Source organism: Adiantum capillus-veneris, chromosome 21 (genome assembly GCF_014529385.1).
Source record: "Adiantum capillus-veneris isolate H3 chromosome 21, ASM1452938v2, whole genome shotgun sequence".
NCBI classification, from domain to species: Eukaryota; Viridiplantae; Streptophyta; class Polypodiopsida; order Polypodiales; family Pteridaceae; genus Adiantum; species Adiantum capillus-veneris.
In genome coordinates, this window is record NC_140951.1 from 73316508 (window position 1) to 73342492 (window position 25985).

At 42.4% G+C, this 25985-nt stretch overlaps 1 pseudogene; it reads right to left on the reverse strand.

Moving 5' to 3' along the window:
• Positions 1–10606: 10606 nt before the first annotated feature.
• Positions 10607–18410, reverse strand: LOC147431152 (2-C-methyl-D-erythritol 2,4-cyclodiphosphate synthase, chloroplastic pseudogene; annotated as a pseudogene).
• Positions 18411–25985: the final 7575 nt, after the last annotated feature.

Genomic DNA, 25985 nt, shown 5'->3' on the forward strand with positions numbered 1-25985 from the left:
CCTCCACACTAGTAGCACCCATTGTGGATTGTAGGACGTATAACCAACCCACGTGATAGGTGTGACCTGTGTATAGGTCAATTAGAGTTTCCGTTTGTAGTTCATACTCCCAGTTCCCATTTAAGAACTCTCTATCTAGGATTGAGGTGCTAGGGGTGTCCTTTGAGCTAGATGCAATGTTGCTTTATAGGGGTTGGCCCTTAGCGGTTGCTAAGTCAGGAGCACTCGATTCTCTCTTAGCAAGGATATTGGCATAGGGGTTTTGCTTTTAACTCTCTTCGTTGCTCCGCCTTGCGTAAGCTCTTGACTTCCTTTTCCCCAGCCGTAATGATATATTGCTCAACCTCTTGCACTTCGGCAAGGCTTCTACCATCGGGTAATATGATCTTGGAGAAGAATAGCTTTGAAGAGTCAGGAGGTGCAGTGAATGAAGAATAGCTTTGAAGAGTCAGGAGGTGCAATGAATGAAGTATTCTCGGAGAAGAATAGCTTTGAAGAGTCAGGAGGTGCAGTGAATGAATTATTCACGTGCACATTCTCTAAGGGCATAGGGTCTACGTTTGTCATGAATGGAGAATTTACTTCCCCACCCCCCTCATTTACATCATTAGCTCCATGTTCGGAGTGAGTGGCTCTACTAAAGGTTTCCTTCAAGCGGCTAAGCACGCTCGGCCCGGACCGCAGGCCCATGGCATGCATGTCTTGGGTTGAGCTATTGGGATTAGGCATTGGGAAACCCTCCATGACGTCGTAGTCAGAGGAAGAGTCACTAGCCGCTATGTTCGGGTCTTGGTTTGTACTACCTTGGGTCCCCGCCATGGGCCCGGAACCTAAGGTAGGTGGATATTGAGAACTCGCGTAAGTCAAAATTCTCTCTAGTTGCTCCGTCTCTAGCACACAACCAGTGTGCAGATGCATGTGCCTTTGGCACCCTACAAGCGTCGGCACCTCGAAGGTTAACCGCTTACTTTTTTAGGCGTCCGTTTTCCCTTGTTTTTTTATTATTTTTATTTTTTTTAATGATCCATTTTTTGATTAAAGTGTGTGATAGCTCAAAATGAGCGTATCACTCAGAGGGTCGCGATGTGCTTTACAGCACAACGTTCGGTCACTTGAAGCTCCGTTGGTCCTCAAAAAAGTTGATTTTTAGCTACGTGTGAAGCTAAAATACGTAATTTTAAAGGGCGACTGAGAGCCTGAGCCTGAGCGTGAGCTTGGGCTTGGGTCTGGGAGATATTCCCGATCCCAATCCTACCTTTTATTTATTTATTTATTTATTTATTTATTTATTTATTTATTTATTTATTTATTTATTTTGGGATAAGGTCGACGCGGCCTGCACGTGAGCACACACATACTCTACCTACCTACTTACAACTAATACACCTACTGTTACACACTAACACACTTCATTAGCTCTAACAGATCTACTTCCTACTTACTGTACTTTGCATTACATAGAACTAACAACCTTAATACTAACACCTTATCACAGAGAAAACACAGTACCTTTCAAAACTCCATTAACAAAGAAATACACAGTAGCAAAAACAAAATCCTTCTTCTCAACACACACACCTTCCTTCCCTACCTTTCCTACAATTGAAATTGCACCACAAAAGAAGCACAGAGTGCCATTCAATCTTAGTGCATTGCATTCCCCGGCAACGGCGCCAAAAATATGCGCGTCTATCGCACGTGTCAATGCAAGGAACTTGCCAATGCACTGTGTGTGAGCCACAAATGGCTCCAAGCACGCAAATAGCCTAAACTAGTAAGCTCAAAGAAAACGATGGTGTGTCACTCACGGCTCTATGCTTGCTGGCATGGAGGATTCCTTGCCGCGAAGAAGAGGGAGATGCATCTACACCACGCTCAATCGCTTCGCCGCCGTCGTGCTGCTGAAATGATCGATCGCACTCTCTCTCTCTCTCTCTCTCTCTCTCTCTCTCTCTCTCTCTCTCTCTCTCTCTCTCTCTCTCTCTCATGCATACACACACACACAAGGAGATGAAGAAGAAGAAGATGGAGATGGAGCAAGAGCACTCTTCAATTGCACAAATGAGAGAATGAGTGAATTTTAGGTTTAGTTGACTTTTATATGAGCTCGCCCCATTCACACTTAGGCGCCCATGCTTAGCCAACTAATCCCTATTGGACCGACAAGCCCGGTACCTAACTCTACCAAATAAATAATACGACATCCGTCCATCTTAGGTGATAGGAATGTGCGTGAGGGTTAACATACATATTATTTTCTATAAATTAAGGATTCCTTTCGTAGCTCAAGGCCCCCTGCACACTGTCTTGGCTTGGAATAAACTGCCATAGATTTTGGGAAACAATGAAAGAGATTCATTGAATGAATAGGGGATGGGGAATTTATTTCATTAAGCCAAGCCTCCCCATCTGAATTTTTCTATGTTCACTTCATTTTCTTTCCTTTCCTTCCTTTGTCTTTCCTTCAGTGATCCCGTTTTTTTACTAAGGGTAGGCTGATAACCTATGTTGGAAGGCTAATAAAAAAGGGTACTCAACAACGCATTAGCATGTTGAACCAAAGCAATCCTTCACTCAAACTGACTCATGCAAATGGGGAATGAAGACAAGTAAAACCAAGACCCTAGGGAAACATTGGAAGAACCAACGAGCCGTCCTTACCGGACCTTATTGAGGCGCATGTTTACTATATTCTCTACATTGTTGTTAGTACGGCCATTGAGCTGTGAACAAGATATGCAAAAGACAAGTGAGAATGAAGGAGAGCCTTGAATCTATGTAAAGCTTACAATCATAACAAAAATGCAGCTAACCAAGAGGCACATAGTCCTATTTTACCACTTGAGCTTAATGAAGAAAGAAGCCCGTTGAATTCGATTATTTAGACAGGCGAACGATGATGTTAGATAAGAACATAATTAATCTCTTGTATATATATAAAAAACCACCTCTTTTGATTGTTTAAACACACGAACGAAGACGTTAGATAGGAATGCATACGGCCAACACAATGTTTTAAAAAATATACCATTTTCTTACAACATTGTGTCTTCGCTACGCAAAAATAGAGCACCGGACGGGTTTCTCTTTCTTTTTCTACTCATTGCATTTTTTATTATTTCTTTAATCGTGACCCTGCAAATGGCCCCGAATGCAAGAGATGGTTGAAGGACAAACTACCTTGTTCTTGCGCCAAGTGCAAAAGGGCAATCCCTTGCTTGAAGTGCATTGCCTTGGAGCATGTGAAGAATGAGGGGTTTGGATCTCTCGCAAAAGCACTTAAGTAGATGGGAGCGCCATCCCCCCTCACTTGAGGATCCACCCCATTGATATGTGTTTGGTGGTGGTGCTCTGGCATGCAAGGATGAAAGACAACATCAAGAGCTACTGAGGGAAGGCATGGCATGTGGTGATTGTGGCACTAGCTCTACTTTGACAAATCCTTCACACACGTCTTAGGGACACTTCGAGTTTGAGGATGAGCACATGTTCAGCATGGTGGATGAGTTGTTGGCAATGAAGCCAACATTTGTGAGGAGGATTGTAGACCATGAACTCAACACGCATAAGCAACGCAAGACAGGTTGCTATTGAGTGCCCAAACACCTCTTTACAATGGTTCACAGTACTCAGAGCTCCAAGCATCATTGAAAGTCCTCAACTTGTAAGAAAAATTTGGTTGGAACAATGCACGTGTAGATGCACTCCTTGGGTAAGTTCTATTTATGGTTTTTGATAAATTGCACTCTCTTCTTCGTTGCCCATTGAATTTGTATTAATTCTCTATTTTGTTGTATTTTGATGGGCAAAATGCTTCCTAAATATCACCACATGCCTTTGGATCGTCGATGGGCAAGGTCGTATGTCATTGAACTTCGCATGGAGTGTGAACATCCATGCATGCATCAACAATTGCGTACTATACTACAATGAACATACACATGCTACCTCCTCTCCCGTGTGCAAAGAAGCACGCTACAAGACTGGTGTGAGCGAAGCTCACATACCCCGCAAGGTATTGAGGCTTTTGTAAGGTGCGGAGCTAGGGAGGGTGATTCCTATGAGGATCCATGGCTTGCTGGAGCAGCATACAAAGATGATGAGAGAGAGAGAGAGAGAGAGATTCGACACAATAAAAAAGAAAGAACACGTTGTTAATTAATTTTTTATGTGAAATCCTTTTAAAATATATATAGTTTAGCCTTGGACATGCACACTCCACTAGAACTGGACTTTCCTCTACATGCCTCAAGGCTTGTTCCCATGGGTATATGACATTGACAAGGGCTTGAATCCTAACAACCCCCCCCCCCTCAAGCCCAAACTAGATAAACCACTCTCATGATACCTTGAGTTCTTGGTGTACTCATGAACCGTGAGTTTTAGGTTCTCTCACAACCAAGGGTTTTGGTGCACCCATAACCTGGTGCTATTGTTAAGCTACCGACTAATGGAGTTTTTGGTTCACTACCAAACCTTGGGTTTAAGGTTTACCCAATAACCTTACAAGAAGTGGGACAATAGATAAATTGAGAACATATAACTTTTGGGATTTTGGGAGGTCTTACCACTTATGTGTGGCAGTGTCTAACCCCCGTACAAATGTTTCATGGCAGTTATTGACAATTTATAGGCTAAAAGAAGGCTTTGACTGAAAATTATATGATTGTTTTGAAAGCAGACAAAAGATAATAAATCTATGACACTAGACAATAAAAGAAAATTGCTTTGAAATTTGTGCTCATATACCAGGTTGTTGTAGCAAATTTTTGATTGGGTTGCAATTGCTTGCCATCATGCCATAAGCTCTTATGAGCTTGGACAAAATATCCAACATCTTGCCTTTGACTTGATGATGCTATTTATTGAGATCGATAGCTTTTAAGATTGACTTTGAACCTGGTAGTCTTAGTGTGTCTTGTCTTGCCTAGATGAGACCCACTATTTCAGAACATTGTTTGGCATGCATACGATTCTAGAATGAAAATCCAAGACAAAAAAGACCCTTAAGAAAGAGTACGTAGATGCTTTAATGAATTCATTAGAGGATTTTTAAGAGTCTGATGTGTTTTGTGGTGTGGTGATTTATCAAATGTCTTGCCACCATCTCAAGAAGTAGCCCATGGCATCGATGTTGCGTCAGGTTCAAAACCTACAAGTAAACCTACTGATAAATTAAGTCATTTCGAGGCACAAGAAGCTAAAAAATATTTGACGGAATACTTGAACAAAGGCGCCTAGTTCTAATCTGTGGACATCACCTATTCTTCAGGTAAAGAAGAAGGACAACATTTAGAACCCATTTTGGACATTTTGAGTCTTGGTTATGCTGTTTGGGCCCTAGCCAATGCACCGACAACATTTATGACACTTATGAATAGTTTTGAGTTAGTTTTGATTGAGCCTCCCCTATGGGCTTCAACAAAAATTTATTCACTACCTACATTAGTGCAAAGACACTCTAGAGGAAAGACAAATGTAGTAATTTTCACTCTACCACCTTTATATAGCCATAAAAAATCTTTTGACTTTCCACCTTCATGTGTCTTTTCATTTCTTAAAATCACCCTTCACTTATGCACTTAAGATGTTTGGAAAGGATTTTTAATTTTCCCATATTGGGGAGACCTAGTAGTCTATAGTAAGTCTAAAAAAGTACACTAAATATTTACGTATAGTTTTTGAGTTATTGAGAAAACATAAACTATTTGTGAGGAAAGAAAATGTGATTTCTTTGAGTCCGAGATTCATTATTGTGGTCACATTATATTTGCAGAGGGAATACAGATGGAACTTGAGAAAGTGAAAGCTATTCTCAGGTGATCAGTGCCAAGAAATCTTAATGAATTTTATGTTTTTCTTAGTATGCAAGGGTTCTACCCGAAAATATGTGAAGGACTATGCAAAGATCGGACTCCCATTGACAAATCAATTGAGATCAAAAAGTAAAAATATAAGTTGGGGGGGCATCCCAATAGAAAATCTTTGAAAAGCTTAAGGTGATTATAGTAGTAGTTGCACCTATATTGAGGATAGTTGATCCAAATGAGACGTTTGTCTTAAAAACACACTCATATTTAAGGGGACACTCAATTGCATTTGAAAGTAAAAGGTTAGATCGTGCACATCGTAACTAATCGACCTATGAGCGAGAGTTAATATCAATAGTACATGCACTTAAAAAGTGGAGACACTATTTATATGGTGCCACTTTTGACGTTTGGACAGACCATGAAAATTTGAAATGGCTTTCATGTCAGAATGAATTGAAGGGAAGAAAAACTCGGTGGGTGGAGATCCTATAGGAGTTTGACCTTCAAATACGTTACCAACTAGATAAATATAGCATAGTGGTAGATGCACTTATTCGCATGCCGCAAAGTAATAAATTAAGCTTCACAATCTTCAAGAACAAGTTCTTGGAGTCACTCCGTGGCTTATATGAGCATGATCCATTTTTTACAGAGATATGGGGTGCTATGCACGATCGCACCACTTCACAAACATGGCCACTCCACTCGTTGGCACCTAGTGCTAGTCCAGAGAGATTGGCTCTAGATGTAATGAGTAGCGGAGCAAGACTAATCAAGCCTTTGAGGGATACTTTGGAGCCAGATAGCTATGATGAAGATGGGGGTGATAAACTTTGTAAGGGGAGAATTATACTAATTACTCCATCGATGACAATTACTTACTCTACAAGGATAGAGTGTGTGTACCAACTACTGGTGACTTTCGAGAGCGCATTCTTTTAAAAAGTCACAGTAGTCCAAGTGTGGGTCATCTGGGGATTCTAAAAACCTATGCACTAATCTCAAGGTTGGGGGACTACTCCATCCTTTGGAGATTCCTCAAGAAAAATGTAAAAGCATTAATGACTCAGTGTGGGTGGTAGTGGACATGTTAACCAAATGGAAAAGTTTATTTCTACGAAGAAATCGATTAAATCGTCAAAGTTCGAAAACAAAGAAAATCATTCGTAGTGCACAAGATCGTGCTAAGACGTGATAAAGGATAAATAAAAGTTACCTTTGTATTCCTAAAAGTTCCTACAAAGTCAAAAGCCATGAAAATGGAAAAGTGTGACAAATTTTCCCTTAGATATTGTGGTCCCATTAAAGTCCTTAAAAATATATTGTGTTCTCTTTAAAGTCCTTAAGAAGAGTGGGATGTGGCATATAAACTCTAGTTACCAAAGAGTTCTCAAGCTCACCCTATCTTCCACGTTAGTAAACTAAAGAAATCACTTCACCACTTGAAGAACGTAGTTTTTCCAAAGATTTTGGTCAACATAATAGAACCACCAAAGATACTTCATGAACCACAAAGGATTCTAAGGTATCGATATACAAAAACCCATCATAAAGATTTGGCAACCATCCTTGGAAATAGATGGCCTAGAGGGCAGTGTGTGTAAGCTTGCTGGATGCATTAAGGGTCAAATGGCAAGATGGGGGAAGAGGGTCGCATGGCAAGACAAGGCAAGAGGGGCAAGGGGATCAAGGAAAGAGTGTTTTTTTTGTAATGTAGGGTCCACACAATTGAAAACAAAGCGCCCGAACTAGAATAGTCAACGTAGAATGACCTCATTGTCAAGGGCGACGCGTGGAAGTTCAATTCTAGCTCCTCGATCAAAGTTTTTACTCCAACGAGGAAGAAAAGTGAGGAATCTCTTGAAAGGATTTGTGAAGATTCAAGCTAATAGAAAAAGGAAAGTAGAGTGACTAGGTGTTCCAAACATTTTTTTTACACGAAACTTGTCAGATCCTTCAAGGATTAAAAGGGGAAAGTGGGGGGCTAGGAAATGCAACCCAGGTGACCGCACAAGGTGGCAACAAGAGAGAAACACTCTTTTTTTTATTGAAGGGATCCCATATATGGCAAGAGAAAGGGGACCAAGACACGTGGGGGGGTAGGTGGTGGGTTGTGGAAAGGAAGGAAAAGGCAGTACGAAGCTATGCTAGCATGTCCTGTTGTGTAAGCCACACCGGGTGCGAGAGCGCTACGTATTGAAGCTAGGGGGAAGAGAGAACAATGCATATCTTTTTTTTTATTGTTGAGTTGTTACTCTACAAATGTCATAACTGTTGGCGTCAATTGGTTAGCACAAACATTTTTTCTCAGGTTGTGAGTGCTAGCTATGGTTCGATTTGCATGTGGGCAGTGAGTTTGCAACTACCACAATAGATGGAAGAGCAAAATTTGCAAAGATTCCATGCAATGGAGAGGAGGAGAGTGAGTAGGCCTCAAGTAGAGCAAATAGAGTGATCATATTTATAAGGCTCACAAATGACAAAGCAAAGAAATATATGCTTCACATGCAAAACTCAAATGCATGCGTAGCTCCTTTCTTCTTCTTTTTGTTTTTTGCAAATCTCACAATATGTGAGAGGTTATATTACAATATGTGAGAGGTTATATTAATAAGAGAAAACCATTACATCACTCAGCACCATGCTCAATTCAAGCCATGGATACATATATTCCAAAGTAAATTGATGATCCTAAGTAACCCCAATCCCACAAACATCAAGTTGAAACAAATCTGACGGCAAGAGTTACCCAAGTCCACTCGTGAGAGGTCTCGCTTTTCCCAATCCCAAAAATATTTTCCCTGATATTTTGGATAATCTCTCTGCATAGCTAGCCACCGAGAGATCATGGACCAACAATCCATCATTCTTGACCTTCCAAATATGGTGGAAGAAGCAGAATCTAACAACTTGAGTACATATCAAAACCAATTAGCTATCATTCTTGGAAAACCCAACCTTGCACGTCCTTTGGATCCATTTGCAAATCTTACCTTCCAAGACTCTAAACCCCAAGCACTCCAAAAATAAGTGGGGTAGGTCCTCCCTAGCAGTTTTGCATCCTGAACACCTATTGAAGCTGATACCTCGAGCTAAGATCTTGTCATTTGTTGGCAAGGCCCCCCATAACAACTTCCACAGAAATATCTTCATTGAAAAGGGTAATTGAGGGTTCCATATGTTCTTTGTAAATGCCAGCCACTGAGCCTGTGGCTATTGCTTGTCCCATTGTCTTAGAAAGCTAATAAAGAAATGCATTGTGTAGTGATTCATGTACTCTCTTTCTCATTCTCTTATGCAGGCCATTGTGACTTTCAGATTGTTTAAAAAAAGACCATCCCTTTGTCCTCTCTAGCCTCTGGTTGGAGTGAAGATTGCCACAAGAGGGATTGGATTTGATATATGCTTCGGTTGTAAAATGGATAGCTAGGACCTTGTTCACCTGTTCAAGGAGTGTCTGGGCTAGCAGGGAAGACATGCAAATGGGTTCAAAAGACTTGGAATATTGGTTTCTTCAAGAACAACTTGATCTTTGGAGGGATGGGGATGAAAAGCCAAGTTTTATTGATTTGCATGCGAATTGTTAGATTTTGCTACTTCAAGAAAATTTGGAAGGCCAAAACTATTGGGTCTTCAAGAATAGTTTCTCGTGTACCAATTTCTTGGAGATGGGGCAAGAAAGCAAGGAATGGATTGTCCCATTTGGTAAAAGAAAGGACCTAGATGAATGGCATTGGTCCATTAAGGTTTTTCGAACAAGCTAGAGCTTACCTGAGTCTGTGGCACCTCTGGCTCTCGGTTGTACTTTGGACTCTTATGTATCTCTATGATACTGTGGATGCCCTCGCTTGAGTTGTGAGCAAGTCTTACCTTGTAATTTTTTTGATATCTTTAATATAACAATCACTCACTTTTGTGAGTTTTGCAAAAAAAAAAAAGATCATCCCTTTCAAAAATCTAATTTTTTTGTGAAAAGTGAAAGCCTCACTTGATAGAGATTGTCTGTGTGATATGTTTTTCTTAAGAAAAGGATTCTCCCTTTTTACACTATTTCAAAGGTCGTTTTTCTTACTCAAACTTGGAATGCATTTTAGAGGAGGATTATGGATCTACTTTTATTTTTCAAGCCATTTTTACGAGTTCTACCAAACATCGAGCGAACTTATTCGAGCAAGCTCAAAAGCGAGCATGGTTATTAAGTGATTTGAGAGAGAGAGAGAGAGAGAGAGAGAGAGAGAGAGAGAGATTTATTTGAAACCAAACAATAAATGTCAACACCATTGCTAGCAAAAACATAATTTTTGGAAACTTAGAGATACTTCATGCTGAAAGTTCTAAAAGTAAATGGACCATCTTCTGAAGTTAGGTCACCATAATACAAGTCTAATGATCGACTTTACTATTAGTATGAGTACCAGCAAGTGCAAGGCATCTTCAAAAGCGTGCTATGTGTGAAAGAAGACACAAATTTACTAACACATATATCATGTGATTGTCATTAAATCTCTCGGAGTTCTTTCTCGTAAGGCACGTCTCTCTCAGGCTCTCCCCTTCCCTTACCTTCCTTTTAGAGAAGCACTTCAAGACTTGTCGATAGAGATATGAAGTATCTTGTGGAATGTTCCTATGATGTTAAAACGTCTTTTCCTCTTCCTCTTTTGCCCCTCTCTCTCTTCTCTCTCTCTCTCTCTCTCTCTCTCTCTCTCTCTCTGAATCATTGCTTAATCAATAATTAATTGGTAGAAACACCAGTAGCAATCAAAGCCTACAAATCTTTACTATATATTGTTTTCTTATTTCTTCATCAATAACATAATAGTGTGGGAAATAATGCTACGATTCTCTCCCAAGCTATCGAACTTTTCGTGAGTTTTGGCCTTAGCATCAACTACTAAAGGATCTATGCCAAGAAGCTCACAGAGCTTCGACTTTATGGCCTCCTTATGGGGACTCCACTTTGGCCTTTGTAATATGAGGGTGGCATCTAAATTGGCCATAGTATATCTCGCTTCATGCATCAAATATTGAGTAGCTTCTTTCACAAAGACTGAAGATACGGTTCCTTTCCATTTTGAATCATTGTTAGGAAAAATCTGGCAGATGCCAAAAGGACATATCATCTAGCACACAATGACATGCACATCACCGTTGAAATATGTAATACATCCTTGGTCATGTTGAATATTCATGGCGCCGGCAATTATAAGAGGAAAATTTGGCTCCATTATGTGAAGATCAAAGCCATGCCCTACTCTAAAAGTTAGTACAAGAGCCTTCTTCACATCTGGAACGATAGTTTCAACAAGGTGGAGTTTCCATACTCTTTTTTTGCAGAAAAATTTAGTTTGTTTTGAGCTTGTGTCTGCTCAAGATAAGCTGGTATGGAAATCTTGCTACGTGGAAGATTATGTCCACCCACCAGGAAGAACGCTACTAAGTGAGAGAAGATGCTTAGATCTCTCTCTCTCTCTCTCTCTCTCTCTCTCTCTCTCTCTCTCTCTCTCTCTCTCTCTCTCTCTCTCTCTCTCTCTCTCTCTCTCTCTCTCTCTCTCCCCCCTAAAAGAAACGAGAAACAGTATCACTATCATTAGGACAAAAACCGATCTGTTTTCAACAGATTAGTGTTTGGGAATAGTGTGCCTCAACTTGTCCTTGGGCCGGTTAAAAAATCAAAATAATCGGTTGATGTGAGAGGAGAAGGAAAAAATCCGCTTGAAAAATATAAGAAATCAGAGTAAAATACTAGTTATTTTATAAAAATCCTCTTTGAATCTATCCTGAAGGGAGTTTTGTATGTTTGTGAAATTGATTTTTCCCTAACACTGCATTAGATGCAAAAAAATATCGAGCATGGACAAAATGTGAGCCTCGAAAATCTCCATGAAAATTTGCAAGTACTCAAAAAAGTCTCTGCACTTCGAGAGACCACGCCTAACTACTTCGATGTGTGCCCTCATATCTCTTCTCTTTCTAGTCTTCAACCACCACGTTTGTTTTTTCTTCCACTTAGCTCTCATGATAATGAAGCCAAAGCGTGAACACCAACACACATATTATGGAGGAACCTCTCTCTCTCTCTCTCTCTCTCTCTCTCTCTCTCTCTCTCTCTCTCTCTCTCTCTCTCTCTCTCTCTCTCTCTAAGATTTTATAGTCCTTCGTCCTCAATGCCCGCCTTGAACCATGGTGGGTGGGAAGGAAATAATCTAAGAGCCACGGGTCTCACCGTCAAGACGAGCTTGTTCACTTGACTACAACAAATCTAGAAATTTATCTGCCATATTGTCCTTTGAAACTGCATTGCTGCCTTGTCAACATCAACCACCATCAATGGAGCCCGGTTGCAAGCCCATTTTTTCCCACTATCTAGATGACATGCTTCTCTTGTATTGTCTTCGTCGTCGTGCAGTACCCCATGTCCTGCTGCCTCCTCTTTTGTTTCACATTACTTGCACCTGTCCCACGCCAGTAGAGCGAATGTTGGGCACTGAGAAGATCACATAATGCTAGTGGCTCTCAAAGAATGTAGAGAGAAGTATGCAAGACATCGTCAACGTCTTTATATGTAATGTTGCGGGAAAAATATTTTCATGTCATTGTCAACAAGTGAATAGCGCGCAATAGGCGAGAAAAGGAGGGCCATGAGATTTTCCTGGCATCTAGATGTTTCTCTTTCTCTCTACTAGTAGCCTCGCAGGTTTATTCAATTATCGACCAAGATTCCCTTTCTTTCATCTCAAGGATACACTACACTGACAAAAGAGCGACATGGATTCGAACCTTCACAAATGCAAAATCGACCTTATGATATGCTCCCATAGCCACTCCACCTAACACCCTGACTTGCTTTCATGGGAAGTAGATACAAAAGAAAAAAAGGCAATGGTGGACTCTGCACATCTTCTGCTCTGTCGCCCAACACCCTCCATAAGGCTTCGACTTTACCCATTGGACGCATCTTGCATGATTCCATTTTTTTCTGAATAACTTCTAGCTGGTATAACCCCCTACTCTCTCTCCACGTCACTCTGACACCTCAATTCCCGCCTCTTCCGGGTGCCTTGGGTGATGACTCTGTAGGGGCTAAACACCAGATTGATGTGTTCATTAGTGAAGCCTTTAATCCAGCTAGCGCATAAGCAGTTCCGGCCGCCCCTCCCGAGACACAGCACCATCTCTTCGTCTATCATCTCTCTCCACCTACTACTCTCTTTCTCCAAAAAAACAAAACTCTTTGAAAGAGCTCGCACCAGTGCACGTTCTTTCAACTAGTATGCCTTGATTGATTTGCTGTGAAAATGGTGTGAATTAAACAAGAGGAGCAATGTTGTACCTTTCACCTCCTATCGTCTCTTATTCAAAAATATTCATAGCATCTCTCCTCGAAGCTTTCGCCAAAAACTCTATGACCTCGCATCACAAATGAGATTTTGCAGTAGAAGATGTGTGGATATGAAAGTTTGCACATTATAATTAGAACAAAGAGAGATGCATTTCGTGCATTTACGATGCTTGTGCCCACAAAAAAAAGAAAAAACCTTAAGTATGTATGGTGTGGAGTTGGCACCATTCTCCACATTTATAATAATACCGTAGGGAACGTGCCCTTCCCCCGCCACTTTTATTCCCTTCAGTGTTGAAGGGAGACTTATGATTCTCCTCCAGTGTTGGAGAGACTTTCTTATTGTGAAATTACTAGCTTTATGAGGAAGCACTCATTACCGATGTTTTATGAAGACATGTATCATTCCACCTTGCCATGCCATTGTGTATTGTCCATATGTCCTTTTGTTGGGCATCATAAAAGTTCTTCAACCCTTGTCACCTTCATCTACAATCTTTTGAATGAAAATGAGGTAAATTCATTGCTTTAACGTATACATGATGCAATCTAAGTACTTTTGGGATCACATAAAGGAAATAAAAATACAGAATATAAGTCTACCTTTATTATTGGTCGTGTGGATCAACGCACAATCTTGGATGGATCTGCTTTTAGTCCCTCCTTACATTGTTCCGCCACTTTTTCAATAGTATATGTTCTACCATCGGCATCCATATGGCGATTTCTGCAAACATGTTGACTGTCGCATTCACTTTTTCTATCACGCCTACCATTACCTGTGCTACTTATGATGTACTTGGTTTCAAGGTATGTTTAATGGGTATGTTGAATCTGCCTTATTTTCTATCCGTATGCTCACACACACACACATACACAAAGTTGCAGTCTTTGGGACACCCCATCGGGCATACATATCGATCAAAACACGAACAAGCATGACATCTTTCTCCAGGAGCCCTTGCTTTGCATCTGCTAAAAACAGCCTAGAGCTTTCTGGTGCTACCCTTTTTGGAGAAAATCCCACAATTAAGAGAGAGGCCATCGCTTTGCATATGTTGCACACGAACTAGATCTTTCTAGCCCTGTCCTTGTGGGGCAAATCCTACAATCAGTGCGTTCTAAGAGGCCACACTCCAGACAGGAAGCTTTTGACAAGTTTTGGTGCTCTTTGAAGTGCACCACATTTTCCAAACATGTCAACCAAGGCATTGTCAAGCATGAAATCTTTTTCAACAACCCCTGACTAACAATATCAGTGTGAATTTTATTCCCATATCAGCATCTTGCATAGAGCATTCCAAGAGACGACGTTTCGGACAAGAAGCTCATTAAGCACTATCTTTTTTATCCTGCTCCTGTTGTGCATATCCCACAATCAGTGCATGCCATTCCAAATAGTAAGCTCCTCAAGCACTTTTTGTGCTTCCTGAAGTGCACCACATTTGGCACAAATATCGACCAACGCAATGCCGTACGACATTTCTTTTCAAGAGAATCTTGCATAGAGCCACGTGCCTTCAAGATGCACGCTTGTGTGATTGCATTAGGAGAGGTCCTTTCTTTGCATCCACTAAAAACAGCCTAGAGCATTTTGGCCTTGCTGCTGTTGTGCGTGCGATTGCATCAAAAGAGGGATGCTTTGCATCCGCTGAAAACAGCCTAGAGCTTGATGCACATGTGGGTGATGGGTGATAGTGTTTGCTCGCTTACCATCTGCTTAAAAAAGTCCAAAGCTCGTCAAGGACTTGGTGCACTCAAACAAGTCCCACACGCTTGACATACATACAGACTAATGTGTTGGCTAAGTATGTGTTATTTTCAAGTAACCCACTATCGCAAATATCAGAATGTATCATGACGCCTTGGTACAAACCCTTGTTCTTAGCATAGTCTTTAAGCGAGATCACAAAAGAAAGAGTCATCTCTTCCTCTAGATGTTTGCTTGTGTAGAGGATATTGCTCTGCCCTGTGAAAATGAAGCGAGTGATGCATAGAGAGAATCGAGTGTGTGTGTGCGCAGGGGGTGTGTGTGTGTGGAGTGTCTGTGTGCATACAAAGAGTGTTGTATGAAGTATAGCACATTAGCATACATGTCAACGAAGGCAGCGCCAAGTACAACATTTCTTTTCTACAGCCCCTGGCTAACAATATCATCGTAAATTCCTTTGCCCATATCAGCATCTTGCCATATGCCTTGAAGATACAAGAGTACGCAATTGCATTTGGATAGATGCCCTCTCTTTGCATAAGCTTCTTGGCCCTACCTCTGTTGAGCATATCCCGCAATCAGTGCATTCCAATAGAGTACATTCCAGATAGCAAGCACTTTTTGTGCTTTATAAACTACACCACATTTGGCATACATGTCAACCAATACAGTGCCAAGCATGAAGTTTTCTGTCGACATCCCCTGAATAACAATATCACCGTGAACTCTTTTGCTCATCTTGCATGATGTCAGATGCCTTCAAGATGCACGTGTAGGTGATTGCAATTGATCTCTCTGCATCTGCTGAAAACAACCCAGAGCTACCTGGCTCTGCATGCCTTCAAGATGCACGCGTAGGTGATTACATCTGGACAAAGGCCATCACTTTGCATTTGCTGAAAACATCCTAGAGCTTTTTGTTGGACTGCTTTTGTTGTGGGTATTACGCAATCATTGCATTTTCCAAGAGACGTAAGCTCATCAAGGTGCTTTTGAAGTGCACCCCATTTGGCATACATATTGATACATATCGAGTAGTGCCAAGCACAATATCTTGTCAAGGACTTGTTGCGCTCGGACAAGTAGACCACGCTTGACATACATACTGACTAACATGTTGGCTAAGTATGTGTTATTTTCAAGTAACCCACTATCGCAAATGCGTCCTGCTACCTTGGTAAGCATTCTGGCATGTTGTCTTCGTAAGATTTATAGCCTTGCTCCTATTGTGCATATCCCGCAATCAATGCATTCCAAGTGACAACGTTCCGGACAGGAAGCTCCTCAAGCACTTTCTGTGCTTTTGAAGTGCACCACATTTGGTATACATATTGATTACACACAGGCAAGGCAATGGGAAGGACGAAGTTTTTTGTTAACAGCCCCTAAATAACAATTGCATCTACTGAAAATAGCCTGGCAGAGCTACATGGCTCTGCATGCCTTCAAGATGCAGATGTAGGTGATTTCATCTGGACAAAGGCCATCACTTTGCATCTGCTGAAAATGGCCTAGAGCTTTTTCGTCCCTGGTCCTGTTGTGGGTATCCCGCAATCAGTGCATTCCAAGAGACGTCATTTCAAACAGTAAGCTCCTCAAGGTGCTACTGAATTCCACCACATTTGGCATACATATTTAGCAGTGCCAAGATTTCTGGCCCTGCTCCTGATGTGCATATCCAGCAATCAATGCACTCCAAGAGACGACGTTGCGGATAGGAAGCTCCTCAAGCACTCTCTGTGCTTTTTGAAGTGTACCACATTTGGCATACATATCGACCACACAAAGGCAAGGTAGTGCCAAGCACGAAGTTTTTTGTCAACGACCCCTGAATAACAATATCATCGTGAACTACATATCAAGCAGTTTTGAAGCACAACAGCTCGTCAAGGACTTGTTACGCTCGGACAAGTAGACCACGCTTGATATACATACTGATTAATGTGTTGGCTAAGTATGTGTTATTTACTATCGCAAATGTATCCTGCTGCTACTGCATTGGTAAGATTTTTGGCCCTGCTCTTGTTGGGCATATCCCGCAATCATTGCACTCCAAGAGAAGACGTTCCGGATAGGAAGCTCCTCAAGCACTTTCTATGTTTTTTGAAGTGCACCACATTTGGCATACATATCGATCACACATAGACAAGGCAGTGCCAAGCATAGAAAGTGATCCTCAAGCACTTTCTATGCTTTTTGAAGTGCACCACATTTGGCATACATATAGATCAAACATAGACAAGGCAGTGCCAAGCACCAAGTTTTTTGTCAACAACCTCTGAATAACAATATCATCATGAACTCTTTTGCCGACACCAACATCTTGCATGATGCGAGATGCCTTCAAGCTGCACGTGTAGGTGATTGCATTTTCTCTCTTTACCTCCTGTTGTGCATATCCCGCAATCAATGCACTCCAAGAGAAGACGTTCCGGATAGGAAGCTCCTTAAGCACTTTGTGTGATTTTTGAAGTGCACCACATTTGGCATACATATCGACCACACATAGATAAGGCAGTGCCAAGCACCAAGTTTTTTGTCAACAACCTCTGAATAACAATATCATCGTGAACTCTTTTGCCGACACCAACATCTTGCATGATGCGAGATGCCTTCAAGCTGCACGTGTAGGTGATTGCATTTTCTCTCTTTGCATCTCTGAAAACAGCGCAGAGCTACCATGCCTTCAAGATGCACGCATAGGTGATTTCATATGGACAAAGGCCGTCACTTTGCATCTGCTGAAAACAGCCTATGAAAACAGCGCAGAGCTACCTGGCCTTCCATGCCTTTAAGATGCACGCATAGGTGATTTCATCTGGACAAAGGCCATCACTTTGCATCTGCTGAAAACAACCTAAAGCTTTTTGTCCCTGTTCCTGTTGTGTCCGAAATCAGTGGATTCCAAGAGACGCCGTTTCCAATGGCGACGGCGGAAGTACCTCGATTGCCTCTCTCTCTCTCTCTCTCTCTCTCTCTCTCCGGGAGCTGTCAATTGTTGCAGCGCTCCTCTCTCTCTCTCTCTCTCTCTCCCTCTCTCTCTCTCTCTCTCTCTCTCGCATGTATATTTTTTAACGCTCTGAACTTCTTGCCTTTATTTAAAGAAGCCAATCATTTCTAGCCACATGGCATAGCTAACCTGGCTCCTTTCTCCAGATCGATGTTACATAATCAAGGTAAAGAGTTACTTTAGAGAATAGTCATCTTACAGAAGCTCTTTGAGGACAGAGGTGAGCTCTAAGGGTCGGTGGGAGCAGCGAGCAAAGAGAAGGCCAAGCGCTCGCGAGGAGGGCAGTGACGGAACAGGGTGCACTGTTGAAGAGCTTGCAGAGAGGGGTTGAATTGCAAAGCGGAAAAAGAGTAGCGCGATAGAGCTGATTGTAAAAGCTGACGAACGACAACCAGAGGAGGAGAGGCGGAAACCAAAAGAGGAGGAGAGGCGGAAACCAAAAGAGGGCGAGATGACGGGAGGAGCCGATGCAATACTGTGGATGGTCGACGGACATTGCACGGAATCAAAAGAGATTAGATGCCAGGTATCGGACATCACAGCAGTCAGTCGTGCAGGAAAGGTGGCTAACAGACAAGCAGTCGACGTGCAGGAGAGGAGGACGCAATGCGTAGGGAATGAGGGTGGTGGGTAGATGAGGAGGCGGCCATGCGCAGAGGGATCAATTGACGAGGGTTTTTTTTATTGCAAGGGTCACCACTTCATGGTGTTGGTTTGAGTCCGCGCTCTCACTTTTGGAAGGGTACGAGAGAAATTTCTTGAGTGGTAAGAAGACACAGAATCAAGAAGAATCTTGGAATGAATTGAATATAATATGCACCGACCAAGTAGGCAGTAGAAGATATGTCTATAGAGAGAGAGAGAGAGAGAGAGAGAGAGAGAGAGAGAGAGAGAGGACGGACGCTAAAGGCTACAGTCGCTAGCTCAACGGCTCATGATGAATGGAGGGAAGCAATAGCTAGCCCGTAGCTATTGGCAAGATGGAGTGAAGGGCAAGTTTGTCTATTCTATGCTCTTTTATCTCTCACTTTGTTTGTCATTAGTTCTTGGTTACTCAATTGAGGTAGCTAGGATCGTCATCAAACTTCATGCAATGTCAGATCAACTTCTTGCCTACCATGGCCTCTTTTGTTGAGCCAGCTTCCAACATGCAGCCTTGTTGAGCCCCTTCATGCTGGATCTGCTTTGCCCAAACCTTAGCACCATCTTGAGCATGTCACGTGAGCCTCTTCAACATTCATTATTATCTCCTCTTTGGCAACCCATCACAGATGTCAAGGGTGGGATATTGGTTACGCCACTTCACTCAAGAAGGGTTTCAACAATTTGAAGAACATGGCTTTGCAGAGAGACGATCTTGCAATTAATACTTGCAACACTTCAAGGAAAGCTGGTTCATAGGCCATCCATGCTCCTTGTAAGTCTAGAACCATTTTTGTGGTCTAAAATGGGTACTCAAATGAGCTAGTAGGGAATTCTCTCTCTCTCTCTCTCTCTCTCTCTCTCTCTCTCTCTCTCTCTCTCTCTCTCTCTCCACACAACAGAACCGCAAATGCGTTAGCATGCAGAATGTTATCCTTTACACTACACTGACACATGAAACATGTATTTTTTGTGGCTAACATGGAATTTCAGACTGCTTCGAGATGAACAAGTATCTGCAATGAGGCACGAAGAAACAAAAGGAGAGCTGAGGCGGGCCTACCACGCGCATAAAATCACCCAGTTGAATTTGTTATTTGATCGACAGGAAGCATTCGCATGGAAAATGCATACATGGAACAAGAAGACACATTTTTACGCGGTGATCGGATTCTTTAGACTTCATACGTCTCATAAGAATCAATCTCTCTCTCCAAAAAAGAAAAAACTCTCTGAAAGAATTTGCATCTCTTTTAGAAATATTTTTTTTTACGAGGAGCTGGAGGCTCCGTGGGTTGTGTAAAGGTGTGTGGTTGTGCGCAGGTATTTTTCTTCTCGCTATAAATATGGTGTAGATCCTCAATATTGTCCTTTAATGCAATTCAACAACTTTCATCCTAGCTAGCTTGATATTCATCTCTGTTGCACGGATAAAAGACATAGCAAACGTCAATCGGATTGCAAGGTCACTTAGTAGAGTCAATAGATGAGAGAGAGAGAGAGGTCTCCTTGGATGCCTCTACCCATCTAAATATTGGCAAAGCTGCATGATCACTTCAGCAACTGTAGGTTTGAAGTTTGCCCTCATGATAACCAAGCCATCTCATGAACGAGAGAGAGAGTCTAGAGAGAGAGAGACTTTTCAAAACTCAAAGAGAGAGAGAGAGAGAGAGAGAGAGGATTTGGAAATGCCTGAAAGAGTCCACGCCGGCATGAACTCTTTCAGAGTGTTTTTTATAAGGGTTTTGTTTATAGTTGGTGAAATGATGATGGTTGAACTTGAGGACCCTCTCGCCTTAGCTAGTGTTTCTCCAAACGGTTTCTAGAATTTCCTTGCCCAACCCCTTCAAAACCAAATCTGTTAATGAATCTAGGGACCCTAATATTTTTCTTTTCCAAAGTGGCACAATGTTTTTAGTTGTAGCAAACAACAACCCAATCACCCCCTTGGAGGTGGATACCTTGTGGGGTGCTAAGGCTAGTGCACACTGGGATTTCACTTTGTTCACATTCTGCAAAATAGAGCATCGCATATCAGGGTAGGTGGGACAACTCCACAAGGAAGTGAAGAGGCTCTAACATGAGGACAATGGACAGGTCAAAGGGAGCCACAAGAGTGGAGCCAAGCTATTGCATATCCTCGGCAGCACAATCTTGTAAGAGTCTCAAAGAAGGGAGAGAAAGATGTTGAAGCCCTTTGGGCACGATACATTATCCTCCAACCAAGAACGTAGAGATGCTAACAAGGGTGATCTTTTGATCAAATTATTGTGGATGCTTTTGCACCCAACTCATTTTTCACTTTTGCAGTATATCAAAACCTGTGTGTGGCATTCATAGCAAATGTGGTGCTCTTTCATATCTTCAGGCTGGGCCGATGAAGACTATGTGTATTGTAGATGGAATGATAAGGCGAGCACCTACACTAGAATAGTTTTTTTCTAAATTAGTCAAAGCTTGAGAGAGAGAGAGGGGGGGGGGGGGAGGGAGGGAGGGAGACAAGGGGAGAAGATGAAAAGTTTAGATGTTGTAAGAACAAGCCAAGGAGAGCTCAAAAATGTAAACTTCACTAGTACATTCCATTTTGACTATATAGGAAACAATTGTTTTACCTATGTGCACTTAGATTTGTGAGGTTCGCTACAAAATTAAATAAAATATGCCTCTTGGCTACTATTACATATGTTCAAAAGGGGTTTGATTACAACTAAGTGACCGACATGTAGCCTTTCTTAAAATTACAAAGTTCCTTTCAATGACATTTATAAAAGTCTTGAAAACTTAATAATTTCTTTAATGTTTTCACACTATTCTTGTCAAGTATGTGGAGGAAATTTTTCTTTCCCTCTTTTTTTCCTCAAGTGTCATGATTGTAAGCTAAACCATCCTTTTTGGGAGCTAGAAAAAATGGAGTCACCCATGAAAAACATCTATCTTTAGTTTCAATAAGATACAATCTAGAACCAATGACTACAAACACACATTGCCCATATTGACTCCAACCTGCGCAATAAGCTCTACCAACTCTACTTCTTGTATAGCTTCCCTAAATTTTAGGCATTTCTTGACATTACTTTCTTTTTGAAACAATCCTCTCTCCCTACAAGCACTTGCCATAATATTATGTATTGAGAAACCCCCCTCCACAACAAAGCGTACGCATGCATTCTCTCTCTGTCTCTCTCTCTCTCTCTCTCTCCCTCTCTCTCTCTCAAGAAACTACAATGGCTTGACTACCTATGCCCACTAGTCATGCTTCGGGGAAGGGAGCATAACCTTTGATAATCAAGGAGTTAATATAAGGGTGGACGATTGAAGTTTCCATGAGGAATGCTAGAGGAGGAATGTTAACCCTCACGGCTCACGGACACCCCATCACCTACGACGGACGTGTATTATGTATTCGGTAGAGTCAGGTACCGGGCTTGTCAGACCAATAGGGAAAGGTAGAGTGATCGCCAATGAGAGGCGCACTTTAACTGGGACATTCAAGGGATTAGTTGGCTAAGCATGGGCGCCCAAGTGTGAATGGGGTGAGCTCCTATAAAAGCCAACTAAACCTAATTTTTACTCATTCTCTCATTTGGTGTGCAATAGAAGAGTACTCTTGCTCCATCTCCATCTCCATCTTCTTCTTCTTCACCTCCTTGTGTGTGTGTGTGTGTGTGTGTGAGAGAGAGAGAGAGAGGGAGAGTGTGTGTGCGATCGAGCATTACGAAGGCACGACGGCGGCGAAGCGGTTGAGCACGGCACGACTGCAGCTTCTTCTTCATCGCGGCGAGGAATCCACCACGAAGGCGAGCGTAGAGCGGTGAGTGACACACCCTTTGCTCTCTTGAGCTTGCTAGTTTAGGCTTGTTGTGTGCTTGGAGCCGTTTGTGGCTCGCACACGGTGTATTGGCAAGTCCCTTGCTTCGACAGTGCGGCAAGGAGCGCACATTTTTGGCGCCGCTGCCGGGGATATGCCCTACACTAAGCTCGGTTAGCACTTTACGCTTTTTTGTGGTGCAATCTCTATCATAGGAAAGGCAGGGAATGAGGGTATGTAGTTGTGTGGAGATTTCTGTTTTTTGCGTTTTCTACGTTTTCTGGTTTGCAGTGCACAGTTAGCATTTTTTGCGTTTTTGCATTTTCTGCATTTTCTGTCAAGTTTCAACTTCTGCAATTTTCTGCGTTTTCTGTGTTAAATTTTTTGTCAAGTTCCAATTTCTGCAATTTCTGCATTTTCTGTGTTTTTTCAATTTTCTGCATTTCTTGCGTTTTTCCAATTTCTGCAATTTCTGTGCGTTTTCAATTTTCTGCATTTCTTGCATTTCAATTTTTGCAATTTCTGCGGTTTCTGCATTTCAATTTCTGCAATTTCTGTGCGTTTTCAATTTTCTGCAATTTCTGCGTTTACTGCATTTCTGCATTATATATTTAAAAAAAATCTGGAAAAAAAAATAATTTAAAAAATCGGAAAATAAAAACGCGAGTGAGCGGGCGGTGAAATTTTTCGAAAATAAAAAACGTGACTCTTAAAACGGACGGGCTGGTTTGTATAAAAGATAGATCGAGATCATTTCCCCAAGCCCAAGCCCAAGCCCAGGCCCAGACCTCAGTCCTCAGTCTTATGATACATACTAGACTCACTCTTATATATATACCCTACTCCCTCAAGAGAGAATGAGAGCATGTGGGACAAGTCCTCCACTCTCCTCCTTTCTCTTCCCACTTGCACCCTTAGACTTTCTAGTTTGGGCTTAGTTCCCTACTGGAAATTGACAGTTTTAGGGATTCCGAGGGCATAGAGTGACCAAACGGAGGGCTGTAAAGCACGGCGCGTCCCTCCTAGCGATACGCTCGTTTCGAGCTATCACACGGCCCATTCCACGACACGCTCTAAAAAATCTAGCAAAAAAACAAACAAAAAACACGCTAAAAACTAGTCACAAGGCCTCCTAGAGCAGCTTTTTGACACCTTAGGGTATCAACAGCACATGCACTTACGCTCTGGGCGGGTGCTAGAACACGAGCATATTGAGGGTGCCTCTGTTCATACGGACACCCATTACCCATCCACGATAAGCTCTAGACCCTCAGCGGGGACACAAGGTAGCACCACCCAAGACCCTAAAATAGCCGCTAGTGATTTCTCCTCCGACTCAGAAATCATGGAAGCATACCCTACCCAAAACACTGAGAGAGAAGGCCATGCACCTCCCGAAGCTCCACAGCCTAGTACTAGTATGTTTAGCCGTTTCATGGAAACATTAGGTAGAGCTACTCGCTCGGAACCTGATGCAAATGAAGCACACGAAGGGGGTGGGGAAGTGGACTCTCCTTTCACATCGCACGTGGACCCCACACCCCCAAAGAGTGTCCATGTGGATATCCTACCAACTTCTTACCAAGAAGGCCCTGTTGAGCTGCCTCCTTCAGAAGTTCCCTCTAGAGTACCGTTGGTGACAAGTAAAACCACGGGGAGCAACATTGCTTCTACCTCACAAGAAACCGTTAACACGTCGACTCTAGAAGGATTGTTCATTAATGATCATTGGACATACGACCTCCACACTGAGGTGTTGACGGATCTACACTCTGGCCACGCCTACCATGTAGGATGGATAGAGATTGTACAATCCACCTCTAGTGCCACGAGCATCGAAGATCAACAGAAAATGATCTGTAATGTTATCCATGGCATTATTCAATCAGAAAGGCAAAACCGAGGGGTAAATATACTCTCAATTGGCCCCATGAGATTTCTGGATACGAGCAAGGCTCAACAGCCTACTCTATCACAAATGGAGACTCCTCTAATGAGCCCCATGGACCCATCTTACGTCATTTCACCTGGGGTCTCTATGCAATCTGAGCCTCCGAGCAAAAACTTTAGCTTCCCTAACTTGGCTCAACCCTCTATTAAGGAAAACACAGTGCTCACTCCAGGGATAAGCCTGACAGAGAATGTACGGATGACATCTACGGTTAGCGCAATGCCACTACCTAGTGTCGTAGTACCTAATATGGGGCCTCGACCATATGTGCCTCTAGCCCCTTATGCACACATGGCCCCCACACCTCCAATTGTACCACTTGCTTATGCTCCTCGAGTGCCGCTCCCTAGCTCTTATCCGAGTGGACCTATGCCCGGTTATGTTCCATATCCTGCATCATCCACACATATGCCAAGACCGGTACCCGTTCCTCTCCCACATATGGTTCCAAGAGTACCTCCACCGGCCCTGCCTCCTCACATAGGTGACTTGGCAGCGTTTGCTCAAACCATAGGTCGATCTATCGCGGAAAATATGCGTCATGCATCTAATAGAGAGCCTAGAAGTAAGGCAGTACAAATTGCCAAACTCACGCAAAAATTCAATGGGGACGAAGATGCTAGAAAACACATTGAAGTGTTTGAACAAGTATGTGATTCCTTAGGGGAACGCAACGAACTACATAAGTGCAATGCCTTAAGCTTGACATTAAGTGGGAAGGCTGGAGATTGGTATAGAACCCTAAGGGTGGACGAGAAAAAAATCTACCCTACCCTTCGAAGGTTGTTTCTAAAGGAGTACATACGAGAAGGTGTGCTTTGGGGTGTAGCATCTCAGCTACAGAAGGCCGAACGTAAGGAAGGAGAGTCAGTAAGGGACTTCATTAGTCGTCTAAAGCACTTAAACTCTTGTTGCCCTGTAAATGAGTGCTTCAACAATAACCAACTGCTTGATCGATTCATTCGAGGGTTGAGGAATGAAGGAATCTATAATGGACTAGTGATTAGAGGTATCACAACCTGGGAAGATGTCACTGCCAATGCAATCCAATTAGAGGACAACTTGATGATAGCAGGCATGAGGGTGTCTACTGACACGAGATCCACTAGCTCACAAGCCATTGAGTATGAACCCATGACTGCAAAGCCCATTGCCAATGAGCCAAAGGTATTTGAGACATTCTTGACAGACCTCACCAAGGCAATCCAAGAGTCTCTTAAGGATAATCGACCCCCTCAAAATAGTCACATGTATCCAAGAAGGGAGCAACAATGGTGTTCCATTTGCTTAGGTCCACATAGCACTAGCGAGTGCCCTACGTTTAGAGTAAAATTTAATGGAACTTGCAACGCATGTGGTAGGTATGGTCACCAAGCTAAGGATTGTTTAATGATCAAACGTATGATGGCAAATAGACCACCTGTAGCCTGGACGGATGCACCTCGAGCTCCTGTATTGATGCCTGCTCCACCTATTGAGCAACTACCGCAACACATGGTCCCTAGATCTCAAAATGTTGTACAAGCTACACCGCTACCACCTCCTGTGCTAGGACCGCAGCCACCGCATCCAAGAGTCACCCCTATGAACCAAGTGGGTTGCGAGCCATCAAATGCTTATCCAAATGGCTGTGAGGAGGAAATAGACACTAGTATTGCCTACGGACTTGATACATTGGAAGAGTGTCCTATATACTACATGGAAGATTGTT